We start from the raw sequence: 27061 nt of genomic DNA on the forward strand, positions 1-27061 counted from the left end.
CAAACAGAGAAGACCCTGTCATATGTCTGCAGTGAAACAAAGAAGCAGAGAGCTTTTGCATAATTTATACTCCAAATTTCTATAGGCAATACCTATAACAAATATATTCCTTGCATGATTAAATATATTCACTATTCTGTCAGTGTTTCAACTGAAAGAGAAAAAAAAAATGGAGGAACAAAGAGGAAACTAATGAGATTACTACTAATAATAGAGTCCCTGCAAGAGACTTCTGTCTATGGTCACATTCTTGTGCAAAGGAGATGGGATGCATCTGTGTTGAAAGTATCTGCTTGGTATGCGCTTCTAGTGCGTGTTTGGGAATAGATTATAAATCTGATGTGGGGAAACTGAGAGCAGAAAAGGCAAGATACCTGCTGCTACTTGAACTAGTGCTTCCGAAACATGAAGCCAAAGCATGCTTTTAATTTTCTACTACACCCATCTTTTTGAAGTGTCTCATATCCATACAAGAGGTGGTGTTGTTATAGATTTCAAGGAGGAGGGGATTTTCTTTCTTTTTTCTCACTAATCTGTTTCTCATGGGCTTTCTTCTTTGGGCACGCATTCCAGCAGTACAGATGAGTGCTGAAATTACAGGGGTGAGAATTCAGCCAGGAATGAGTAACATGCAGCCATACGCACAAAACAGAAAACATCCTCTTTGACTAGGTGATAATTAGAAAGGCTGCCACATTGCAGTGTACACAAACAAAGCACATCCCCTTTGGGAATGTGTTTTCTTTCCTCTGATGTGAATTTTTTTTACTTGGTGAAGGACAGTTTTTCAGCCACTCACTGACATACTTTTAAACATAACTTCTTGTTGCAGCAGCTGCTTCCACATATACGCATATGACCACTACCTAAATGGGTCTAGCTGTGTGTTGGAGAACAGAGCTAGTGTCTGATTAGGAAGGGTTGATAACTTATCAGTGCACCGTGCTACCAGATGAAAGCCAATTAAAGGTATCTTGGGAACAAGCTATCTCCTCATCTTCAGCAGAAACACAAACTGATAACCCTGTAGCCACAGCTGGTGACTGACAGGCTGAGCCAACTATGAGCAGCTGACTTTTTCTTCCACTAAAAGGCTCATCATCTTCTCCTAATCCACTTCCCTTGAATTCAATCCAGAATGCAGGGGCTTTCCTCCGAATCGGACCCACCCTCTGCATTTCCTCATCATGGTCTGACTGTAACCCCAGCAGCCTAAAATGACCTTCCCAGAAAAGCCATATCTCCCCATGCAAGCTAAAAAGGAATAATTTATGAGTAGCAAACAGATGCAAACATGAACTTTTTGGATTAAAGGTATGACAGGCTTGGATATCTGGCAGTGACACATCACTGAAATCTTTCAGGGAAATGAAGTAATATACTTTATCTGAAAAGGAGGGAGGGAGGGACGAAGGGAGGAAGGGATGGAAGGGATGGAAGGGATGAAGGGAGGAAGGGAGGAAGGGAGGAAGGGAGGAAGGGAGGAAGGGAGGAAGGGAGGGAGGAAGGGAGGAAGGGAGGAAGGGAGGAAGGAAGGAAGGAAGGAAGGAAGGAAGGAAGGAAGGAAGGAAGGAAGGAAGGAAGGAAGGAAGGAAGGAAGGAAGGAAGGAAGGAAGGAAGGAAGGAAGGAAGGAAGGAAGGAAGGAAGGAAGGAAGGAAGGAAGGAAGGAAGGAAGGAAGGAAGGAAGGAAGGAAGGAAGGAAGGAAGGAAGGAAGGAAGGAAGGAAGGAAGGAAGGAAGGAAGGAAGGAAGGAAGGAAGGAAGGAAGGAAGGAAGGAAGGAAATGCTGTTTTTAATAATATCGTTCCTGTTTGCATTGTCTGCTTGAAGAAGCGTAACCACATTCAGAACCAGCCTTCTCTTGCCAGAGTGCCTCACAGGAAGGCTGATGGTGTTGACCCCCTCTAGCTAAGCTTGCTGGTCTACATGGAGGCAAAAATATCACAACAACACTTACAGTGTCAGGGAAATAATATCTAAATTAAGCTAAGAGATGTGTAAATAGTTACAGTTCTTTCTGGTGGATAATCATTTCAAGTTCTGTGTGATCTTCAGGAAAAAGGAGTAATGTGAATTCAAAGCATTACTCATTAACTAGCATACAAAGGTTCATACAGTGAGGAGGATATTAAGGTCAAAGCTGAAACTTGATTTAGGTTTTATGTTTTTATTAAGACTTACTAGACATTCTGCCTTGTATTCTACAAAGAAAAGGACATAGCCCTATGAAAGTTAACAAGTCTTCTTATGGTTGCTATGATCAACCAGGGAAGAAATCGCAAGATATAATTTGTTTTCAAAGCACATCACTTTCAATATTTGGGTGTGATTTTGTATTCAACTAAAACAAAAATAAAAGATTGTTTGATGAAAAGGTTCAACATAATTTAAATGCAAATTGTGTAAGAAAGCAAAATGTTTTCTGGCTTCCATGTACAGTGATAGCAGCAGGCCAATACTGATGTGTTTAAATGTATTCAAAACATGTAAATTACATTTTTCTTCAAAGTTTTAGAATATATACACACAGCTTTCAAAAGGGGTGTTTGAATGAGATTTAAGGAGTACTCACAAAAGCCACTCCTAAATGAGCAGGTGAAAAACTAAAAAAAAAAATTGTGCACACATTTCCAAAGTGGCTGTAAGGCTCTAAATGCCATTAAGTTCCAATGCCATTGCATGTAAAAACATTCATGTAGGAAGCAGGTGGCATCTTTTAAGATATAAGAAGGTGAAATAGAGGTCAGGTTTCCAACAGGTTTTATACTTTATAATGCACATATATGGTATATGCAGCAGCACTTCATATTTTTGCAGTGAGACATGTTTCAGCACAATCAGGTCCTGGTTCAACAAAATCTGTGATAATATACCCGAATTTTGGTATCTGGCAGAACCCACCTACACAACTCAAACTTCAGTCGCACCACACTCAGTAGGTCTCCACCATATATTTAGAGTCAAGCTCAGGCTAAAGTGATGTATTCAGGATCAGAGCCACCCTTCCTCACCTTGTATGGCTGAGGTTGGAACTACTTCCCTGCCTGCCTGACCCAGCTCTGCTGGCTGATGTTGGTCCTCAGGCAAAGGGCTGGGACCTCCTTTGGCTCACCATGGAAGGCAGTCAGGGGCACAGGGAAGCCCATGTCCTCTACAGAGGCTGTCAGGTGCCATGGGGCAGCAGGGCAGGGAAGGTTGCCCTGCGCCTCATGCAGCCCCTCTGTCTCAGACCCAGCTGCATTTGGCTTTAAAGGGCTGCAAGAGCACAGCGTTTTCCACAGATAGACAGGAACAATGGAAACAAAGCATATGGTTTCATCTGAGTCAGAGCAAAATATGCCACAAATATGCCAGACCTCTTTCATCTTAAATGTGTGTAAGTAAATCTTGGCTGATATCTGTGTGTGAAATAGAGTTCTGCTCATAGTAATGCCCCATAGTGGTAGTTTTAAGTCCTAGAGAATCCAAGGGCTTTCAGGAGTTAAAAAAAAAAAAAAAAATCAAACAACAAAATAGAGGCAAAGCTGTGTCACTGAGCTGAAATTCCTTTGACAGATGCAAAGGTCTTGATGACAGTTATTTTCCAGGTCTGCAGCTCAGCAGCCCTGCCCCTGAATGGTTTCCCACATGAAGTGTTTGAAGAAGCGGTCGACGTGTGACTGATCTCCAAGGCCCATTGCCTAGTATTCTTTAAGGATGGGGCAGGGACAGAAGGAAAGGTGATGCTGATAAGGGAATCTGAACCAAATGTTGTCACATGCTAGATGCGATTAGATGCCCTTGCCGTGACTTATTACACAACCTGAAAGTGGAAAGGAAAAACCTGAAAATGCAGCCACAAGAGGGGGAGATGATTTTTCAGCAAAGAGCAAAAGCCAAGAGAGAAATTGTTGTAGATGCCTAAACCAGGTCAGATATCAGTTTCTTCTGCTCTATGGGATAGATGTGATGCTGCAGTAAATTTCCCCCCAGTCAGGCCTACTGTCATTTGCATTTTTACCTTCACAAGCTGCTGATTATATTTTTAAAAAAGGCTTGTCTTTAATAAAGAACAGGACAATGCTAAAGGCCATTTTTGATAAATCTGGATTATTTCAGGTGTTGCTTTTTACTTGCATGCTTGAAGTAATTAAAGCGTTGAAGCCTAATATATGTAATAGAATTAAGAGACTTAAAATTGGAATGCTCCCTAAAATTCCAGAAAATGTTTGTATATTTGCTTCTAAGAACATTTATTTTCCTTATATACTTTTATAAGTTTCACATTCTTAATATTTGTCATGGCCTATGAAATAACTAAATTATACTCAATTTTTCCCAAAACATTTTTTTATCAAATATCAAGGCTTTGAGGCAAGGATTCCAGGATTTAATATGCTATCATTATGCATTTTTAGGTACATATTATTTGTACATATGCATTGTTTGTAAATCTACATTATTGTATATGTTGATAAAATAAATTGTTGTGCAAGTACAAGGGAAAGTGCAAATTTTCCTAGTCTAAAGAAAAACCTGTCAATCTCCTTCTTAACCAAGTGACACTTCTCTCCAGCCTCAATAGCTATCATATATAGCCTGTGTTTATTCCACTTCTGAATGTGACATGGTGACTACTAATTATTCCCCAGCTTATTATTTAATTGTTGAAATCCTGACTGAGGATGTGAGGGAGGATTTTGTCTAAACTGGATTTTAAGTGCTGTTGATACCTATCTGGCCTGGTTCCCCATGTTCAAAATAGGCCTGATACAACACAAGTCTGCTCTGCCTGGTGAGGTACCTGGCTGCCCCTGAAGTTGAAGAGTAATCTGAAGAACAGCCCAGGGCCAGAAAGACCTTGCAGGGGACACCAGCTGAGCAGGGGCAGCAGCTCTGCTGTGACAGTCTCCGCATCCTGTTGTCTTTTCCTGATGTGTCTGAATAGCCATATTAAATGCTAGCCTTTAACAGGCCTTCCTTTGCCTAAGCAACGTCCTGTGGTGATTCTAATGAACAGAAAGAGATCCATAGGGAAAGATTAAAGTATGGGCTCTTCCTTTTACCTCACTTTTATAGCTAAAAAGGAGCCACGATGAGACTGAGGTCTTAACACAATGTAAATTATTGGTGTGGGTGCCCCAAAAAATGCATGTCTGGAGGCAGCCAGGTGGTGAGCACTGCTTTGAAAGCAGCTGCAGGAGTGCTCTGTGGAGCTGAGTTCAGCAGGAGTTTGGGTTGGAAGCGTGGCTGTGACAGAGAGGCTCTATGGCTCAAAATTTCCCATCCCTCTGCCACATATTGCGACTCACTGTGTCAAGCAAGAGGTTGTAGGAAGGAAAAGGGCAACAAAGGGACAGAGAGAAAAAGAAATCCTTTCCCCCTGGTTCCTATCTCCCCCAATGTTATACCTTAGCCATTTGAGAAATATATCTTTTTTATCTCTTTCCTCAAGTTGTGGAATTTTAAAGGCTATCCATGTTCTACCTTCATACCTTCTTTTACTCTCCTATTTGCCTTCATTGCAAGCACTTGCCCTCAGATAACTCTGGCACATTTGTATTGGAGGCGCTGGCAGAGGAGGACAGCTGCCTTCAGCATACCCTCATTTCATCCCCTTTCTGCCCTTCACCAGGTCTTAACCCCTGCCTGACCATGTCTTTGCTGACAGCCTCACAGGGGTTTGAGTGTCTCATCGTTGACTTCTGGCCAAAATACACCTGGGACACAATGAAGGGTGCAGCCTTTTGTTTATTTTCTGTTCCACCAGTAATCAGGAAGCTTTACAATATAGCATTGCAGCACAGATATTTAGTTTGCAAACTCCTGCCACATGTTCATAGAGTGTCTGCCAACCAAGAGTTCCAGATCATAATAATAACCATACCAAAGCCTGTATGGGCTTTTTCAAATATATCTAGATCCAGAATGAGAACACTGGACCTGCAGAAAATGTTATATTTCTTCAAAAGATGAGTTGGGCAGCTTGCTTAGGTCTTTGTGTGATGAGAAGAGTGAGGCCCCTGTCCAGATGTCAGGCCTGGCCGAAGTCTGAGCTCAGCAAAAAGATGAGAAGGACACAGCAACATGGGACAGCAGGGTGCTGCAAAAGCTCTGCTCATAAATGCACTCCAAGTGGGGTTTACCCTCTTTCTCTCAGCTGCCAGCTCATTTAGATACATGGCGTCATCCTGCTTTATTAAATCAAGGTTTCAATCTTGCTTTGCCAAGAAGACTAGCTCAGCCCTGTTTTCCTCCTCAGACATGATATCCAGTTGTCTTTCTGATTACTTGACATAGTCTTATTTCTATAGTCACTCTGTTTAGCAAGGAAGTCTCAATCCCATTTTACAGGCGTGAATGTGAGGCACAGACTGTGATGAGAGACAACACCATGCAAGGATCTTTCTTCTGTTTCACCAGCTCTCTTCCATCTGTTAGTTTGCTCTTCCTAAAAGCAAGAGGGGATGCTAAATTTCAGAGTCAGTGGGCACAGGAGGAAGCAAGTAAAGAGGAGGGGGAAAAGGAAGCTCTGGCATTGACTGAATGGTGATTTCTTGCCATGCTTTGCTGTATCTAAGCATTTATTTAGGGGGAGCAGCTGAAGGTCCCAGTCCAGGCTGTCAGAAAGTGATGGAAAAGAGTACATGATAATCTACAAGGGGAAAAAAAACTTGGTCGAGTCAGTGGCGAAATCACCCCAAGTAAACACATATGGTCCACTCCATATCCTCCACAATTTGTGTCATAAACAGGTGCAGGAGAAGTTTTCCTACACACACATCCCTTCAGCAGAGATGGTGGACAGGGACAGGAGAAACTCTTTTGCCTCTCTCTGTCTCTTGCAGCTTCCTTTCCTTTTTTATGCAACTAGGTACACCTTGCTAAAGGGTTAGAGCCTGCTCTGCCCTTCCAGCTGCTGGTTCAAGCCTCACTTTTGGGGTCACCCTATGCTGTAGTCTGGTCTACCTATGGAGATTATTTTTACTGCCAAGCTTGCAAAAGGCATACAGAGTGAGGATGTCAACAGCTCCTCTGATTGCTGCTGAAAGATGAGCTACATGGCCCCACAGATGTCAAGGCTGGGGAGGAGTGGGGAGAGTTGAAAGATGAAAAGGTGGGAGGGAAGATTTGCTGTGTCTGAGGAAACTAGGACTTTACTCAAATTCAGGTTTTTGCATCCCTGACCCGAGAGTGACCTGCTGACCTCTCCTCCCTGCCTACCTCCAGCCCAGCTGTTTCTCCTGAAGGAAAGAGGCCAGACTCACCTCCTGCACTCTGCTTGACAGCATGTCCAGGCAGACTGCTTCCTGCCAGAGTAAACACATTTACAGAGTGTCATGCACAGGGTTCAGGCCGCCTAATACCAAAGAAGTCAACAGGATAGGTGCCCCAGAAAGCCCCAAAGTGGCAGTGCTATCATAACAAGTAAATAACTGCACATGTGCAACTCTTCTAAGTTTGTTGATTGAGTAGGTAAGAATTGTTGGATGTTGCTTGTTCTCCACACAGATGTAAAAAACTGTAAAATAAAGGTGAAGCAACCCATAAGGTTATGCATACAGCTTACAAAAGATGTTAACTAATCACTTTCCTTGTCAATAGACCCTAATAAAAAAAGCAGTGGCAGCATGAAGCATGAAGACTACACCATCATGGACTAGTAAAGAAGCAAGAGATGTGTGGCTAGCTCCTGAGAGAAAAATTATGTGAGAGGAAGAAGCAATATTTAAAAAGCAGTAGAGAAATAACCTAGTCCACAACCAGGACAAAGCAACTACAATTATGTGTGCTTGTAATAGGAAGGAGCAGTGATTCCATTACTAAACTCCTTCCTCAGGCAAGAGATCAAAGGAAATTACACCCGTAAGAAAAATTTCTACAATGCCTCGCTAATTAAATAGCAGTTGTTTCATGTAATATTGAAATCACAAACCATGTAAACAAACCTTGGGACAGGTTTGAATATTTTCCATTCAGGCATGAGCCTGAACAAACTCTATCTTGCATTGTTCCTGACTTTTGGAGAAGTTTGAATCCAGAGATGAATGGATTCAATTTTTGTGATCTGGACTCATCTTTGCTTAATATTAACAGAAATCAAATCCTTAGCAAGGAATATACAGTAGCTGGAAAGAAAATGCAGAACACAACCAATGACCGATAAGAAAATGTCAAATGAATCCAACTTCAGTAATGTTTCAAAACTAAAAATGAGCCTGATATGTCACATACTTAGATGCAAGTAAGACATTCAGTAATTTTTAAGTGGTTAAGAAGAGGAAAATTACAGTAACACAAGTAGCAGCACCTTTCAGTATGACTGAGAAAGTTCTCAGGCTGGTGGCAAAGCAGCAACAAAGATCAGCAGCAACCTTCTTTCACACTTCCCCTCTGAGTCTATTTACTTCCTGTAAAGTATATGAGTGCTGCAATGTAGGTGGTGCTGAGCTGGTCAGAAAGGCATAGAATAATAACCAGAGTCCATCATAGCTCGTTTATACCAAAGTCTGTGAACCCTGGCTCTGTAGAACCTACAAATCTCTTCAAACAGAAGTGTTTTGAAGAGGCTATCCCTACAATGGCACCTAAATTAAAAAACTGATACCTAAAACCAGACAGCTGTGGATTGACTGGCTCTCTTCCTTTCTGTTACCATTTTCTTCTCATTGATTTAAGACTCATCTGCAACATTTCTGTCCATCAGAGTTCCAACTGGGAATACTGTGATTGTTTCTCCTCTTCATGACAGAGATCTGTCTTTTTCAAACTAGCTCCTGCATGCCAGTTTTTCTCTGGCTATGCCTGCTCCGGTGAATTCAGCAAGACAAGGCAAAAGGCTTAAGCACCAGCCCATGACTGCCTCTGACATTTGGCTGTCAGCAGGCTCCTGGGAGCCGTGCCCACAGCTGCCTCTGAGCCTGCTTGCATCGCTTGGGCATGGCTAGCAAATGCCAAGAACCATTTTCTCACACTAAAGGTAGCCCTGTAACCTCCCATCCCTCTCAGTCACTGCCCCTTCCCCATATTCAAGGACCACCGCACCTCATTCATGATTACTTTCATGTTAACATAGTGGTCTGTATAGGTCTGTACATATTCACACAGTGCAATACCACAATCCACTGCTATTCCTGTTTTTTCCTTTGAATCATAACCCTGGAGCCCTGCAGCTCTAGGCAGCCAAGTTTCTTTCAGAAAGAAGATTTACAAAATGAGAATTTCCTTCTCAAGAGCTCATCTGTTTAGTCCCCACCTGCACTCCTAATCCTACCAGTGACATCAGTGGGAATGGGCAGACATTTGAATTTTCAGTAAAAGGCAAAAGTGAGTGGTCTTATATTCATTGTATCCACCCACACCCATTTGTTTTCAAAAAAAAAAAAAAAAAAAAAAAGCAGAGAAAGAAGTAGTTAAAAAAGAGAATAAGTAGAAACAATAGCAAAAAGACATGCACACACAGAAAAATGGCAGAATCTAAAAGCAAACACTTCTGAATTTCCCGTAACAACAAACTGGATTCACAGTTCAAGCGCCCTTTGGATGTGGTAACCAGGAGCTGGAACAAGCAGCCAAACGCTCAGTGCGGATGTGGCTTCTCGCCAAGGGCAGGGTAGGAGATTCACAAGAGCCACACTTTCTCTCTCTGAAGGCAAAGCACCAGGAACATCTCCCTCCTTGGGAGCCAGGGTGGCCACAGAGCTGGCCCAAGTTCATAGGCAGCCTCAAAAATCCTCCAGTCCTTTATGTTTCTACAGAAAGGATATTCTTTTCCCAGCTCACCTATGCCAAGTGCTTCTCTCTCAGTGCAGATCAGAGCCCTGCTGCCTGCCACAGACATCTGCAGAGGCTCCTCTGCAAACAGCTACTTCCAAACAGCTTAACCCGGGCAGATTTTTGCTTTGCTAGGAAAGGACATCGCGTTTAACTGCACATTTGAAAAGTCCTTACACACACATGGACCCTCACACATGCATTCACAAACGGTGGGGTTAACAGCTGCTGTCTGGGGAAAAGTACATTCAACACTGGCTTAAAGCATAACGCCACTGCATCCCTTCATTTGATGAAAAAACTTAACAGTGAAATGTCTCAGGAGAAGAAGCCACAGGCCTGTTATAGCTTTAACAGACCCCCAGTGCTTATCTCAAGCTGAGAGAGTGATTTCATGGCAATAATTTGTTTAAAGTGTTGCTGATTGCTTCCTATTTTTTTCCCAGAAAATGACTTTTACACCTTTCTACTGTCGCTTTTATACGAACTGCTATGGCAATTACTCTGCAGGAGGCTGTGTAAACATCACACAGACTCTTTTATCTTCCTACCAAAGGCCATAGAAGAACTCCTGAGACCAGATTAAAAGTATTTTCATACCTTTACTCCTTCCTTGAAAAAATATATTGTTATTAAGTTGCTAACAGAGTTTTCTCTTATTCTTACAGAACCCGTTCAAATGTACTTCCAACAAGACTGCTTGATCCCTGTATGTAGTCCCTTTGAAGGGACATTAAATAAAGTAATAAATAAAATTACTGAGAGTTTATGGGGGCAAGGAATCACCCTTTCTCTGCTAAAAGAAAAACACCTCTTATAAAATTATTTCAAATTGAATTGACTCTTTCAGAAGAGCTGTGGCTATACAGGAAATGATCAGGGCTAATCTGATCATCTGAGGAATCTTTTTCTGGTATCTCTGGTGCATCCTCCTATTCTCCAGTGCCAGCACTAGGTGTTAGCTGTCTGTTTCTCTCAGCCCTGCAAGGAACAGGTTCATGCAATGACTTTTGGAGTCTGGCCAAGGCACTTTGCATGTTTGACCCGAGCTTCAGCCCAAGGATATGGTTTGGCCCATGAAAGTTTTCTTCTCAATCCCAACTTCAGATTTTCTGCATTCTGTGGTCAACAGTGCTCAGAGATATGCACACTATCAGATCACCTGTGAAGCCCAAGCTCCATCCCCATCTCTGTCCAATTAAGCGGAGCTCACTACAGAGTCTGTACCAGTTTTAGGCCTTTTCCTGCCTGTTTTGTTCTGACTTTAAGAGGACTTAAAATTGCTGAACCAGCACAAAGTTAGAGCAGCACAGGAAGATAATACAAGATCTGGCATAAATCCTCCTGGTGCACAGTTGGGTGGTCAGTGGGTTTTGGCACACTTATGCTGATGATGTGAATTTCTTCTTAATCGGTGTTTTACATCATGTGACAATGGTGGTGGGTTTTTTCTTGTCAAGAAAATCCTTATATTATCCATGAAGTGTGAGAAAGACACCCTGATGGTAATGACAGAGAATGACAGAGAATTAAAGCTTACAGAATAATTAACTCAATAATTCCCTATTTTAGCTAGGATTGTAATGCAATTTCCATTTTAATGCTTGATTTTCAGTTGTGTGGGGGATTTGATAGTTCCATTGCCACTTATACAAAAGGAGTGATTGAAGTTCTACATGCTTAGCAACATATTATCTTTCTTTCTATGATTTAATGCAACATAGTCTAATATGATATTTTTTTTTCTGATATTCTGTGTGAATGAGATGCTTCAAATGTGTTATGGGTGAAGTTCCAAAATCAAAAGGAAAACTTTTAACAATTTCACAATCTCTGAAGTCGTATTTACTTGAGACAAGGTAAATTTGAAAGCAAGCACATCAATTTACTTTCAAAAGCTGCCACTGCCATTGTCTCAGGGATGAAGAACATGTGAGGGGGCACTCTTGGTTTCATCCAGTTGTATTCTTTACCTTTTCTGAATTATGTGTCACATTGGTCTTCCAGAGCATTCACTGCTCTGCTGGTCCCTCTGGTGCTCATCCACCTCTACTGATACAGGTTTCTTACATTCCTCCCACAGCAAGTTTTGGGTGGGATTTTTTCAGTGTTTAAAATGTGTCATCAATATTATTAGAGAACAGGACTCCAATAGATAAACTCATTCAAGAAAGGGAATAAGGAGTATTATGCACAGCCTTACTTATAGAGAGTTCACTTCTCATCTCTATTTGCACTTCTGAGCAGCAGAATAACTCATCAGCTTTAAGAAAAAAGCAGATACTCATCAATAGGCTCTACAACATCTGTTGAAAAACATGCTGTGTGCATCATGATGTCGAACAGGGGAGCATGAGCTCATTAGGATAATAGGAAAGGAGTTTTCTTGTTCCTTGCACTGAAAGCCCATTGCTGTCTCCAGGTGGTAAAAACATTAAAATAAGACCAACTGTGCAACTCTGCTTATTTCACAGAAGCATGAATTGGTCTGGTACAAGAACTGTCTGTCAAGTAAATGAAATGAGATAAGCAGGACTACCACAGTATTATGCCCTTGGCATAACAGTAACTCCTGTAACGTTATCTAGATGGCTCCATAAATCGTTCTTAAGTACTCCAAGTGTTTTTACATACTTGTTTTTTTCACTAACAGCCTTGGTAGCATTGTTCTTCCTGACCTTTGCACACCCCTGTACAATCCCCTTCATCACTCAGAAAGGAGAACTCTAACTATGTGAAACATAATTTGAAATGTTTATCTACAGCAGTACTAGTAGAAGTAAAGTCTTCTGAGATCTATTTGCTGTATATGCCCAAACATTCAATGCAATATTGCCCCCTATTAAGTGAATATTCTTTTGCCCAACATGGAAAATCCTGGTTCAAGTCCCAGGATGTCTGCAAGAATACCACTTTGACCAAACAAAAAGGAAACTGCTGTACAGTATCTGATGATCTTTTACAAGCCAACACAGAGCTAACTAATCAGTTCCTTAATAATATCATATTCAGTCCAAAAGCCTGGATGATGGTTGGTGTGAATGGTGGCACTATTTCACCACAAGAACTTGTTTCAGTTTAAAATAATACAGTGGCTGTATCTAGTCAAAGTTGCTTCCCAAATACAGTCCCTTCAAGCCACTTTATACAAATGAGACTATTTCTAACCCTTTTAAGTGGAACAGGAGGAGCACTCAGAAAAACTCCCCCTTTCCCAGCTACCTTTAGCAACTTAAATGCCATCTGGCATGATTACAGAGCTCTGGGAGAGGTGCAGGACCCCCAGGCTCCCTTACCCACCCTGGGTGTAAGGGACATTAGGGAGAAGAAGATTTCTGTGAGGGATGCCCCTGGATGCCTGCCCACAAGCACAGAGAGCTCTTGGAGTCCCCAGGACACTGAAGACAGAGTGGGAGGCAGGTGGGACCTGTGTGCTCTGGACCAGCAGTGTGAGCAGTCCGGCTGTCACTGAACATCTTGTGCCATGCAGGAGGTCCCAGGGCAGTGTCTGGGCAGCATGGACAGGGATAAGAGGAAATGGCCTCAAGTTACCCCAGGGGAAGTTTAGATTAAATATAAGGAAAAATTTCTTCACCAAAAAGTTCATCAAGCACTGGAACAGGCTCCCCAGGAAGGTGATTGAGTTACTAACTTCAAGGGCTGAAAGAAATCCCTGGTTCTTTTTGTTCACTGATGTAGGTGTAGCCCTGGGTGTCCATGAAGGTATTTCTTGAAGAACTTCACCCAAAGGGAGTGAAATAATAGATACCAAATTGTATCTTACTCTAATACACTAATGTAATTACAGCTTACTGTAAAATAAATATCCAGATGTCAATTTTACAGCCCTCTTTAATCACATCTGACTAATCACAAATCTCTCCTTAAAACAGAAAAAGAAAGGAAAAACAGAAAAAAAAGAGCACACACAGAGAATTCAATTTTGTCTAACATTTCTGTCTAAGATATTTCTATCAGTTCTCTGAGATGTTTAGGATTTTCTGTTGCTTGCTTGTCCCTCTCCAACTGTCCTTTCAGAAGCTCTGGGAATTGTGGGATGAAAACTCCTAACAGGTTATTGTCCCCAGGATCTCTCCACCCCTGCACTCAGACTCAGCTGCCATCTGCCTCACAGCCTAAACCAGTTCAGGTTAACAGGGTTGGCTGGGAGCAGCTAAAGAGGGAATTCTTCAGATTTCCTCACAGCCCTGAAAGAAATGCAGTTGCTTGTTGCTTCTAACCCAAGGGTGGCCACAGAGAATGCTCATGGGACTTGGGCTCCTAAATCATTACTGTGAAAGCTTGACCCCAAATCTGGAGCATGATGTGTAGCCACTAACTGCACTGTGAAGAGACTTGGATCTCTCTATTCTTAGTGGTTTGACTGTGGTTCCGTGCTGAAACAAATTTTTTAACAAGTTTTTCTCTGGAAGCCTCTGGATTTATTATCCTTGCAATGTTTGTTCTTAGAATGGCCCGTTGCAGGAAACAATATTTTGTTGGGGTTTTTTTTTTCATCTAGTAACGCACAAACTTTAGGCATGTAATTCTATTCTTTGGAGTAATTGCAGATCATTACATCTTCTTTCACACTTCCATTTCTCTATTACTGCTCAGACAACAGTTGTTATAACCCACAATTTGCAAGGTGAAGTGCAGATGACAACAGCAAAACCAGCAACATTGCTCCTCATGCATCCTTCTAGTCTGTGCTCCTCTTCCATTTGAAAAGAAGCAGCTAGTTTTTTATATAGGTTATTTTGTTAGCTCCACCCAAATGATGCAGTGATTGCCTACCACGTGTGAACACTTTCCTCTGAGACCCCATGGAACATATGGTCTCCAGAGAAGTTGTTCTAGGAGATATTGGCCTTACTGTCTACTTCTGCAGAAAACTACAAACCTGAGAATGGAAGAGGCAATAATGAACTGTATTCTTGTCTCCTGCTAGCAAGAAAAATAGTAATGAATTCTCCAGTGTAGCAAATTCTCCAACCTAAGAGCAGCTCCTGTAACATTTTATATCACTTTCTACTAAGGTACTTTTCAATTTACTAGCGTCAATGCAAAGCTTTCTTTTCAGTTTAATAATAGAAATTTGCCGTGTAAATTTATTTCCTATTATGTAAGAATTTTTATAACTAAAGCTTATTATCACAGGGTCAAAGAATCATTTAAGCTGGAAAAGATCTATAAGTTCATGAACCAAGCACTGCCTGGTCCACTAATGAACTTTGAACCTAAATGCCTCCTCTACACATCTCTTAAATTCCTCAAGGGCTGGCAACTCAAAAACTTCCCTGTTTTTTCTTCATGAAAAGGCTTGAACACCCTTTTAATGAAGAAATATTTCCTAATAGTCAATCCAAACTTTCTTGGCAAAACTTGAGGTTGTTTCCCTTTCACCTATTGATTTCACCTGTGTAAGGAGATCGACATCCTTAGTGTAACCATCTTCATCCTGGAGTGATTCTTGACACTGCATATTTCTAGTCCTTGGAGGTAAATCTATTAGTTCCCTGTCATCTTTAGTCACCTGATTTCTCACCACATAAATGTATAGCACAACTGTCAAAATGGGAGCATTTTCTGTATTTCTATATTTACTTACATTCTCCTGTCCCAGTTTTCTCAGGAATTAATATCATGCTATAAATCTTTATCTATTGAATATTTTGAAGTCATCACAAGCTTTTAAACTGGATCACGGCAAATGAAAAGTATGTGTAGCACAGCACGGCCAAGTTAGTGGCATTTCTTGATGATGCCTCATTCTAATTTAGGAAAAGAAAACACTGGAAATTATCCAATCTGCTTATCAATGAATATGGTAACATAATTCTTACCTTTATGTAAATGAAGAAACTTCGTAATTTTATATTCAGTGCTGTTACTCTGCAGATTGGAAGTAGATATCAGCTGAGAAAAAAGTTTTCTTTTAAAGACACAAGCTCTAGAGGATTCAGACAATTTGCAGTATATAACACAACACCTATTGTTCTTAAACCTCTTTGAAAGTGAATGAAATCCAACAGAGAGTTAGCAACTCGACGGATTTCTCTCATCATGAGTGGTATCATATAACCCAGCAACAGTTAAAGTCTGAATCCTGCTCCTGGAAGGAAATGCCAGCTACCTCGAGGCAATTCCATTCCTAGCAAAATAGAAAGCTCCCCCAGTTGCAGGGATGCAAGGTCACAGTGAATGACTCTATGGAGAGCAGACAAAAACATTAGATCTTAACTGAAAGAAATTAAATAGGAATAAAGAAACAAAAACCAGGTGAAGGGTTTCTTCTACTACACAGGTTTCCCCTCATAGCTGCTGCTCTCCATGATAAAAAAGAGGTGGGGCTGAGCTGGGGGGGTTGGAAACTGTATGTTAACAATGAGTGGATTTTTGCCTAGAGTGTAGACAGCTTTGGCCAACACCTGACCAACACAGTGATACTTATGCAATTGTTCTATCAGAGCAGATTGACTCTTGGCTGCTTTAACTGACATCAGAAGCTGGAGTCTATAGGCTTAGGGAAGCAGTAAGTTTCTGCAAAGCATCCTGCATCCATGTTTGCTCTTTAACTCTTCAGGAATCCAGCTCAATCTATAGCTGAAGATTTTTTGTCTACTTCAACATGTTCTGACACATTCTGACTCTTATTCCTCTGGCGTATTCAAGCAGGAAAACACAGTTATCACAGTAGCATGTGTCATTTTGAGATGGATTCCATCCTCATAGATCTTATTAATTAAATTATAGGCCCTCATCTGTTCAGAGATCAATTTAGAAAACATTTTTCAAGTGCAGAAACATATTACATGACTCACTCCACATGATACAGCAACTTTAGCATCCTACAGTAAAAGTTTCTCAGAGATGATCCGCAACATATTGCCAAGAACATTAACTAAATATTTATAATTTGTATTTTATCACGATCTAGCTTTCTTTTTCACCTTTCCCTTTTGTGTCTTATACTTTTGGTAACCTAGGCCAGTAACATAATACTGAACCTTATATGCAGAGGACCCTCCAGCATCCTGTCTCTAAATTTGGATGGGAGCAGAACGGATTTGCAATACAGTCCAGTTACACTGCCTTCATGTGCAGCTGGGGAAAAACAGGGAAGTTACTCTCTAGCAGGAGAACTCTAAGAGTTCTTTGCTGGAGTTTACCACTGACATCAGTTTTTAGAGTGAAAGAGTCAGTATCTCACAGAAAAAGGTGCCTTCTAAATTTTTATATACTAGTATGGCATTTTCAAATGGGTTAATAACAAGTTACATCTGGCAGGACCTTCACCATAAGCTTTCTCTATGTTTCTGACTGCACAGCTCTGTTAATCAATTTTACACCACTAATGTGCCTGATCTACTACCCAAATGTGCCCTCAAGAGTTTCTGTGATCTGCTGTAAGTCTGATAGTATATTTTTAAAATTAGTTTGCCTTAGAGGGGAAAAGATTAAGGCCCTCTAGACCCTTGACTACCTACTTTTAGGTCTTTGCCAGAAGATGCATCTCTTTTATCTCTCTTGCAGAGAAAATTTCTCTGATTTTGTGTCACTGGAAGTAATACTTCAAAGCCACCTAGTATAAATTGAAGGACAGAAACCTGAATATCATTAGTTCATGGAAGCCGTGTTATTGGCTCCAGGGGGGAGAACAAATTCTGATCCAATCACAGGTGCAGCTTTTCTTTGCACTAAATATGGGTTCGCCTCAGAGAATGTTTTTTAGTTACTTCCATTGCTATTACTTTTTAGCATAATGTGCAACAGGTTTCATCTCCCAGAATGCTTAGTTATCTCTTTATCTCTGCCTTGAATTTTCAGTTTGCATAGAGATGCAAAATACAAATGGTCACAGATATTTTCTATGGTCAATAAGTCAGAGAGAGCTCACAATGTGTTGTGGTGCTTTCTGGAAAAGGTTTTCTCCTGCAGGATAACCCCACTATTTTAAAGAAATATTTCACTGAAGTCACATTAGCATAAAGAGATGCAAAGCAGAAGTGAGCATTTATTTGACTGTATTTGTGCATAAAGGTCCTCATTGTCTCTTTCTCTTGCAGCTTAATACCTAAGTTCTCTGCAGAACAGCAAGTATTTGTAATGCTTTTCATTGTACTGCTCTATTTTTTTTTTCATTGAGTTCTGCTAAAATTCTCTGCTGCAGTTCTATTCATGTAAATCTCCATACAGGCACTTCAGAGAAAACAATTGGCTGCACACAAATGAAAACAAAACAAAAGCACGGATCAAGAACTGTTTTTTCTGTCTGCATGACTTGAAAAACAGAAGAGTTTATCTCAAATATGAAGTCGAAACTACATCTTTAGTCTTAATTAATCAACTATGTCAGGTTGTTAACAAATTTATCAACTGTAGAAGCTACAAACATACAATGTGGAAATAAATAAAATGCATTTTAAACCATATCTGCAACTACCACAGAGTAAGAAAACAACATAGTTTTTGAAGGTTGATACATTGTTCTATGATATTCATTTTAGATTTCTATATATTTCTGGTTTAATTTTTTTAAGACGGGAATTTACCCTTTGTTAATGACATCAGAATTTCATCTCTTCTATCAGGATGCCACTTATTTCCAGAAAATCTATTGGAAAGCTGACCCATCATGACTTAAAAACTTCAAGTGACAAGCAAGAGTCTACCCTGGCAATGGACAGCCTATGATGTACACCCATTACATGCCCCCAGATTGTCAAGTAATGAGATGGCACCCTGCAATTATTAGTGGAAATATTATCAGTATTGCCCTGCTAACAACTTGGGACACTGAGAAAGCGAGGCCAAAATTCTGTCTGATGCAGGTCGGGTAGCCTCTTCTTTCTGTAGTTGTTCTGTAGTTCTGTAGTGTTTCTTCATGATCTGTCATGAAAAAATGCTCAGCTTGCAAGAATTAATATCATTAATTATTAACCCAAATAATTTAATGAAGCTTTCTAAAAAGCAATTATATATTCCACACTCCCTCTTATGTTCCTTTGAAATATCTATTATTATGAAGGAATTCCAGAATTCATCAATACATTATTATTCCACATTATATTTATTATTTCCCAGGAAAAGAAAAACAGGATTGAGTGCATAAATTTTGCTGCACAAAACACTGGTAAGATATCAGAAAACCTTTTGGAATTTTTTTCTCAAAACTGTCCTGTGCCAGACTGGATGAGACAGCTGAAGGAAGTAAACTTTGTTCTGCTCCTGGTATGCCACAGTGACCCATGAGTATTGCAAGAGTGACCCAAAGCCTTCACTTCTGTGTTTGCCACAGGGGTAGCTGGGAGGCATTTCAGGAGGAGACAGCAGCCAAAATAGTTTTATTCAGGGCTATTGTAGACCAGGGAAAAAGCATGTTTATAAATTAAACCAGAACACTTTATCTATTGATCTGTTTACATTTAAACGGTTTCTGATCACATTTAAACTGTTTCTGTTCATAAGCAGCTGTCAAAAGAAGTTACGTCTTTCTACTTTTGATGTTTAGATTGTATTTTCACTACAAATTTGACCCTAATGCTTATGTTTAGTATCAAGAGCTAAAAAAAAAAAATCAATATGTTCAAGAATATATGAGATTAGATGAAGCAAGAAAATGCTCCCAGGCTTAAAAATTATTACTTATTCTTAGATAACAACCTTTCTTTCTTTTCTTTTACAGGTTCACCTTATATATATACAAAATAGCTATTGCTCTTCAATATTTTTCTAATCCTATACTTTGTTGGCATACAGCTCTTTTATCCAGAATTAGATGAGGATTTCTGGCATGCAGTTGTAGTAAAAAAGTAGAATTGCAGATGCAGTTTTGTCCACTGAGACCACAGACTCACTTAGATCAGTGACAAAAATACAGCACAGATCCACAGAAAAGTATTTTCAGTGAAAGTTTAGATACAAGGTTTTAGACTTGGGAAAGGATTCCAAGAGCTTTTTGAATGATAGGCTGGACCAGCATAGGAAAGCTTTTTTTTTTTTTTGAGATCACCACTGATATATGAGTGTTTGGGAGCAGTATTCATTAGCAGATATTTATTAGTCAGGATTGAGTCATTCACTACCTTACACGAGCCTACAAATACATAGATTAATAGGAGCTGTCTGCCTTGTGCTTCTCAGGGAATAGAAACCACAGCCTGCTGTCTTCTCATTAATATCTCTATACTGCATGCTTACAAAATAAAGAAAAGCTCATAAGCAAATGCCCAGCCCACTTCCAAGCTCTTTTAGCAATCTCTCCCGAACACATCTCCGCTCGCTCTTCTGCCCAGTGTTGCTAGAACCTGAGCAGGAATTTCCCTAGAGAGAAACACAAAGCTCTATACTCTACTTTTTAAGCTATCTGTGCTTACTCAAACCTGTCTCAAATATCAATAGCATTTACAGAGCTATCAGAAAAACAGCTGGGGCTGGGGCCAGCGCTATGTCATGCACGTATCCCTCACTCTGTGGGATGAGGGTGCATCCTTAGCCAGCCAGCACTGGCTCAAGAGCACTTTGATTCTCCTTTACCAATTCCTTGTCTCCAATTTATCTACTCAGTTCCTCACCTCACTGTGAGGTAGAAAGGAAAGAGAAAAACTGTTTGCCCTTTTTCTCTCTTCATTAGAGTTGTGGTTAACTGTTGTTTCTGTGTAATCTGTAGTGCTCCAGTGATCTACCAGGTTTTTAAGTTTAGAGGTTGCAGCAGGACAGTATTAAGGACATGATGAGCAAAAGTCCTTCTCACTGTTCTCCCTGTGCCTACCAAGGCGGGAGACAGAGCAGCCTTTTTCTTTCCTTCCCAAAAGTTGTGTACTGGTGGGAGAAACAGGAGAGGAAGATGAAATGGAAAGGGGGAAGGAAAGAGCTAAATGGCAAGAGATAAAATATGGAAGAGGGAGAAGGGCCTTGTATACCCTTAGGACTTGGTGCAGCCTAGTCACACTTTTTTCAGTTGCAAGCTTTGACAGCTTGCTAGACCATTCAGAAAATGCTCCCACAAAAAAGGGATTTAAACTTCTAAAAAACCTCTTATTTTTACTCTTCTTATGCTCTGAAAATTTCTAGGATTTCTGGAATCCAGTTTCCATGGGAGACATAGAAAACCATATAAGAAATTATTAAAACAAGAACATATATAAGAAATTAATAAAACACTTGTTGTTTTGCCTCTTGCTTCCTCTGATAAAGGAGGCCATTAGCATCTTTCAGCTGAACAGCTTCCACCCAGTTCCTGTGTATGAGAGCACACATCAGAACCATGTCCATGCGAGACTGATATGTTCCTCAAAACTCCCAAAGCACGTACAGTGCACCATTTGCTGGTACTGCAGGCTTCCAAGATTGCAGAGTGAAAACTAATTTTATGTAGTGAACAGTAAGCACACAATACAATAGTCTCCATTATATAAATTAAATTAAAAAGTCCTGGTATTTTTTTGAAAAGAGAAGTCTACTCATTTCCCATGCATAAAACTCTACATCAAGAAAGTCGTGAGTCATGGATTAAAAATGGTACCTTTAAAATACTTCAATGCTTATGATTTGAAGACCTGTAGCCCACAGCCAGACACTAGCATGCAGAAAAAATGCTTATACCTCAACACTTGTATAGCACAGCCTCTAAAAATCAACCTCTGTCCTTCCTCAATGACATATTTTTTTTTAATAGAAATAAAAGCAAAGCCATGCTGGATTGTCTTTCCTATTCCAGCCCCCTCCCTATCTTTAGTGTTCTCAATTATGGGTTAAAACATTCATATGTCTTGATCCAGAGCTTTAAGCTTAAAGAGAATGAAGCAGAAGGGAAGTGAAGAAGGGCATGGGAAGCCCCAGTGAGCAGAGATCATCTTCTGTAAGTCTGAGTTCTGTGAAGAAAAAAGCAAAGATGGAGCCCAAGCACACCATGGCGTGCTCTCCCTGTTTACTCTAGAATATCCCAAATTTACTGAGAGCACAAAGCAGTACCGTATTGTTTATAGTGTCATTTCTCAGGAATGCAATGTCCCACCCTCTCCCACTCAGCTTTAAACTTGTTTGATGAACACAGTTTTCCAGTAAAGACAACATGATATTTGGCTAGAGTGGTGGAATAAGAAACATGATTCTTTTCATGTTGGACACTTGTGTAATATTTCTCAACTTCCAAAGCTGGGTTTATGCAGGATTATAGCAATCCTTTTATTATTCATGAAAGATGACAGCATGCCGTGTGATAATGTTTAGGTTAGTCATCATGCAATTTACAATAGCTTATGTGGAGGGAAATATGAAATTTTAGTTAGTAAAATGAAGTTTTAATTAGTTTCATCTGTCCAACATTTGGTCTTTTATTTTTTTATTCAAGCAGTAAATATCTTTCAAAAGATTCACAGAGCAGAGATTTGTCTTACAGCAACAGTTAAGAAAAGTGCTTATTAATGCCCTGAGCCTGCCATGTATGACACAGCCAGGTTTGTCACGCTGTGGATCTCAGATCTGTGTGAGAAAAACAGATTGCACACAACCCTTTGCTGCTCCTCCAGACCTGTGAAGGCTTGCATGTCCTATGCTGGAGAACAGTGGAAGAGGAAAGGAGACAACCCTCAGCCCATCACCAGCACCTCCTCATGTAGGTATTGCTACTCCCTCCAACAGAGTAGGAGAGACATCTTTCCAGGGAGAGGTGAGGAAAAAGCAGGGAAAACCACATATGAGACCTATTGAGATTAACTTTTCCAAAAGGTCTCCATCCGACCCTCTGGGTGATATCAGTAATGTTAGTTGTAGATAATCTTCTAAAGGCAACGGTCTGAGGCATGGACGGCCTTTATTGCAGCACAGCCATAAATAATTAAAAACAATGTCATAAATGAACCTGTCAAAACCAGCTGGCATAAAGTTAGACTGACTAATCTGATCTGACTGCCAAAATCAGCACACAAGAAAATCTCCATCTGTGAGCTGAACGCCCAAGGTGCTCAGGGGGCCTATTGTGCATGCCTGTCTCAGCTACCTAGAGCGAAGATGATGCTCAGAGGTGCCCTGTGAGGACAGGCAAGTGCCCCATAGGACAGAGGAGTGGGAAGGACAGTACTTAATTGCTAGTGCACGTGTCACACACCCAGCCTAGCACTGGATTTTTTTTTCTTTTTGAAGTAGGCTGATCCTCCAGTGTAATCTTTTCTTGCATGTACGCACACTTTCTACCTATATGAACTATATTATTAAAATGTCTCTGGTTGTGTGAAGATTTACTCAGAGCCAAGAAGTTAAAACTACACCCTTAACAACGAGGCTTGAGCATTTTTAAAATGTGACTTTTCTCTTCTTTTTATTGTGCTAAAAAAAAAAATAGTAAAAAGGAAATTAATCTGCAGCTGACCAAAATGCTCTTCAAAACACATGCATCATTAAAAAAAAAAGGCATTTTTTGATGATGACTGTTGGCCACACATTGGTGATGTTATTGGAGTTTTTCCTTTAAGGTCAGACATTTAATCTAAGTATTATTAACACTTAAATAATTTGCCAATTTTTTCCCCCTTACTAAGCTTTTTTTATGATGGTTATCTGGTTTGTTTCCTTTGAAATTGTGTTTCAAGTGTGATTTTTAATGACATTTCAATAACAATATCCCTTTAAAATGTCAAATACATTTTTGGGAAATGAAAAATATTTCAGAACAGAAACCTTGCCATTTCAAATCAGCTTCAACAATTTATATGCTGAATTCTCTTATTTATTGCTGACTGCCCATTTCATTGAAGCCAAAAAATCAGACAGTAAGATACTTTTGCTGTGTCTGTACAAATATATACATGTAAAAGCATATACAAATACACACACGTATACTATTTGTCCAAGGCCAATTCAGATAAACAAAAAGTCAGAAATGCCTGAAAATGGTGATCTCTGGTGGAATAACTCTGTAGCTACAATAAGTATCAATGTTACCAGGAGTTCGCTTTCTCCATCTAATTGCAATTAACATTCTAGCAGGACCTGGAGATGTTGTTTTAACTGCAATTATTTAGACTGGGACAATGATTTCTTGACAGTCTCTTTGTTGGGGGAAACATACTCACTTTTTTAGTGTTTATTTATTTATTTGTTTGCAGTTCAGTATATTTTTGAGAGGATCCTCCACCCCATTACAAGACCAGAGCTAAAGGCGATGAAAAGCACTTCTGTGTTTTGAATTTTTTTTTTTCGTTGTTGTTGACACACATCTTTGTCTTCTGCATCTCTCTTCTACATCAGGACAATAAAGAGAAAGGGGATATTATCCTTGCACGTACAGATACAACATAAATATTTTGAATTTACTCGCGTAGATAAGATAAAAATGTTCCTGTTTCTGCCTCCCTTTCTGCATCACATTTTGCCAACAGCTGCTTCATTTAGCTATTGTCAGGCATGATGCATTAAAAAAATGCGTATGCTCTGAGCGGAGCTGGTGCCCGGGTGACGTTAGAGCAAAAGGCTGGCAGTCGGATGTGGGTACAGCGAAGCTGCGACACTCTCTGCCGCCCAAGGCACTCCAAGGAGTGCCATCTACCCTCGGCCTGCAGCGGGACCTGCAGCGCCAGGAAGGCGTGCAGCTCTGACTTGGAGCGGGCGGCGGAGCAGGTGCCAGCCCCGGCGCTGCCGCTCTGTCCCGCTGCCCAGGGCGGCGCGTCTGCCCCCGCACGGCAGTAAATCCCACACAGCGCCGAGGGCTGGCACCGCCGCCGCCCTGCCCGCCTGGCCTGCTCCTAATCAGTCTTCCTGCAGGAGCGACGGTGCCGGGGCAGACGGCGGCACATTTTTGTGCTGGGTACCTGCCTTAGTGGAGGCCTTTTCCTCGGAATGGCAGCCCACAGGCAGCTGGCCAGAGTGGCAAAGGAGCTGTCGGGGCTCGGCGGGGAAGTCTGGGAGGAAGGCAGCCCCGTGCGGAGAATGGCAGGAAAGCCGCCCCGCTTCCCGGCGGCTCTGTCTGCTGGGAGGCAGCGCGGCGCCGGGAGCCCGCCCGCCCCGCAGGCGCGTCCCGGGATTTCCGAGCCGCAGCCGCGGCTCCTGCTAACAGCCAAATATTTCACTCTAGAGACATACTACACTTCCTGATATAGGATGCACTTGCATGTCTCCTGGTGACCTTAAACACTAATAAAGGAGTCATAATACGACCTAGACAGGCCTTGAGAGCCAGCCGGCACACGGGTGACTGAACGGGAGGCTCGAGGGGTGGGAGCGCTTTTCTGCTCTTTGTTCGGCAGCTTTCGTGTCGTGTTCCTTCCCTTTTGATTATACAGAGGAAAGGATTTTAAAATACATTTGTGTGTCCCTTTTGCCAACAGCAGGAATTAATCCAATGTGCTGAGAGAGAAAAAGCTCCATGTGCTGATGGCTGGGGCTCTCCAGCATCTCCCGGCAGTTTGCATCTGACCGAGGAACACTCTCGGCTCTTGCTCCCCCAGCTGTGGCCCACCAAGGAAAAGGGTAACACAGTGCAAACACTGATCCTCCTACGGATCCTACTCACTTATTTCCACTCCCTGGGCAGGCAAGAAGCTGTTGAGCCTGTGCATTGCGGACATTTTAAGGCTGCCTTGCAGTTGTAAACTCAGACATCCATCTCCTACCCAAATCACAGACTAAGGGCATTGTGAGGTTCTCAGTGTTGCTGGGCAAGAATTTCTTCTGCTGACCACAGACATACCTGCACTCAAAAGCGTGGAGGACTTAGCCCCTTCAGTGTAGGGAAATACAGAGGCTATTACATGCTGCCTCCTGCCACATGTGGAGTTTTGTACTGCCTTGGCCCTACAGCTCAGCAAAAATAAGCAGAGAGGTTAATTTTGGACCATGCTGGCAATCCAGCTATCAACCATAAAATGTGCTCAGACTTGCTAAGTAATGAGTGAATGATGACTTTGTTACAGGCAAAATGGTACAGTGTCACAGTGTTAGAGATCAAATGCAAGCAGGGGAGAAACAAGAGACCACCAGGATAAGAGGCAGACTTTCTCATCAGCAGAGAAAACTATTTTATGCTTTTAATAGCTCTAAAAATACTCTATTTGACCACGAACCTATGTTATTTAGATCTGTTTATTTGTAAAAGGAAGGATAACAGTCTTCAACTCTATATTACATAAGATCAGCTGACATTTGCTATGATATCATAAACCAACAAAATGAAATAACTTGCAGAGAAAATATTTACTTTCTTTGTCTGAATTTAAGCCAGCAGACAGAAGAGAGATGAATATAAAATAAAAAAAAAAATTATAGCAGTCATATCCAAACTAAATTTAGGTACAAGTGATGCATGTCCTAATTTAGGAAAGCTCAAGAAAAGATCTTAAGCATTATTATCTCTAATATAAAAGCTTTAAGTTGCAGAAATCAATCCTCAGTAATATCATCCTCCAACAATTTCACAGAATTCCCACTGATTTTGGCAGGACCTATGCACACATTTTGGAGGCAGGCCTTCAGCTGCATGGAGAAATAGGAGGCTGAACCTGTACATATGGCAATTCATAATGGTCATTTTCGCTACACACCCAGAAACTCAAAACACTTTAAGTATGCTCTCAGCTAAGAGACTAATCAAATAACCTAACATCTGACATGCCCTTAGAGTATCAGTCTGCCTTCAAGGCTCTTTCCCAGGATCTGACTGACAAGCACAATTAATCAGGGCTGGGTCCACTGTAGCCAACAATGTGACATCACTGCAAAGTTGGTGAGAAGTCCACACCAGAGCTCTTTTTTTGCATCAGCTTGGTTCTTAACATAGTGCTGTTGCTCACTTACACCTCATTTTTAAAAAATAAATACACATTTTTGAGGCGCCTGGTAGAATACGTTTCTCGACTTGACTCAATTCTTTAACAGAAATTTCTACAAAATCCTATTCACTCACGTTCCACTTTTTGCAAAGAGGAAAGAAGCAATCATGACTGTCTGAATGTCTGTCACAGAGAGTTTTCTAACGTTTCTTCTGTACATTGAGAACAGTCTCCTGCATAAATTTTCTAGGGTCTGATATGCTCCCTTGTTTTTTTTTTAATTCACCATCATGTGCATGGAAAATATTCTCCTGATTTTTTCCAAATTCTTCCATTTTAATCCAATGCATCTAAAAAGCAACTCTCTCCCGAGTACTAGGCTTGGAGGGGATTAAATGTTGTCTCCTGTGTGCTCTAGGGTTTTAGGATGGCAGAAGCTTTAAATGTCAATCTTTCTTTAATATTTATAGGAATTGATTCATTAACCACATCCTTACTACCGAGTTTACACTTGTGTTCATAAATTACTTCAGGTCAAGAAC

The sequence above is a fragment of the Taeniopygia guttata genome, chromosome 3, assembly GCF_048771995.1.
Source record: "Taeniopygia guttata chromosome 3, bTaeGut7.mat, whole genome shotgun sequence".
In the NCBI taxonomy this organism is placed as follows: domain Eukaryota; kingdom Metazoa; phylum Chordata; class Aves; order Passeriformes; family Estrildidae; genus Taeniopygia; species Taeniopygia guttata.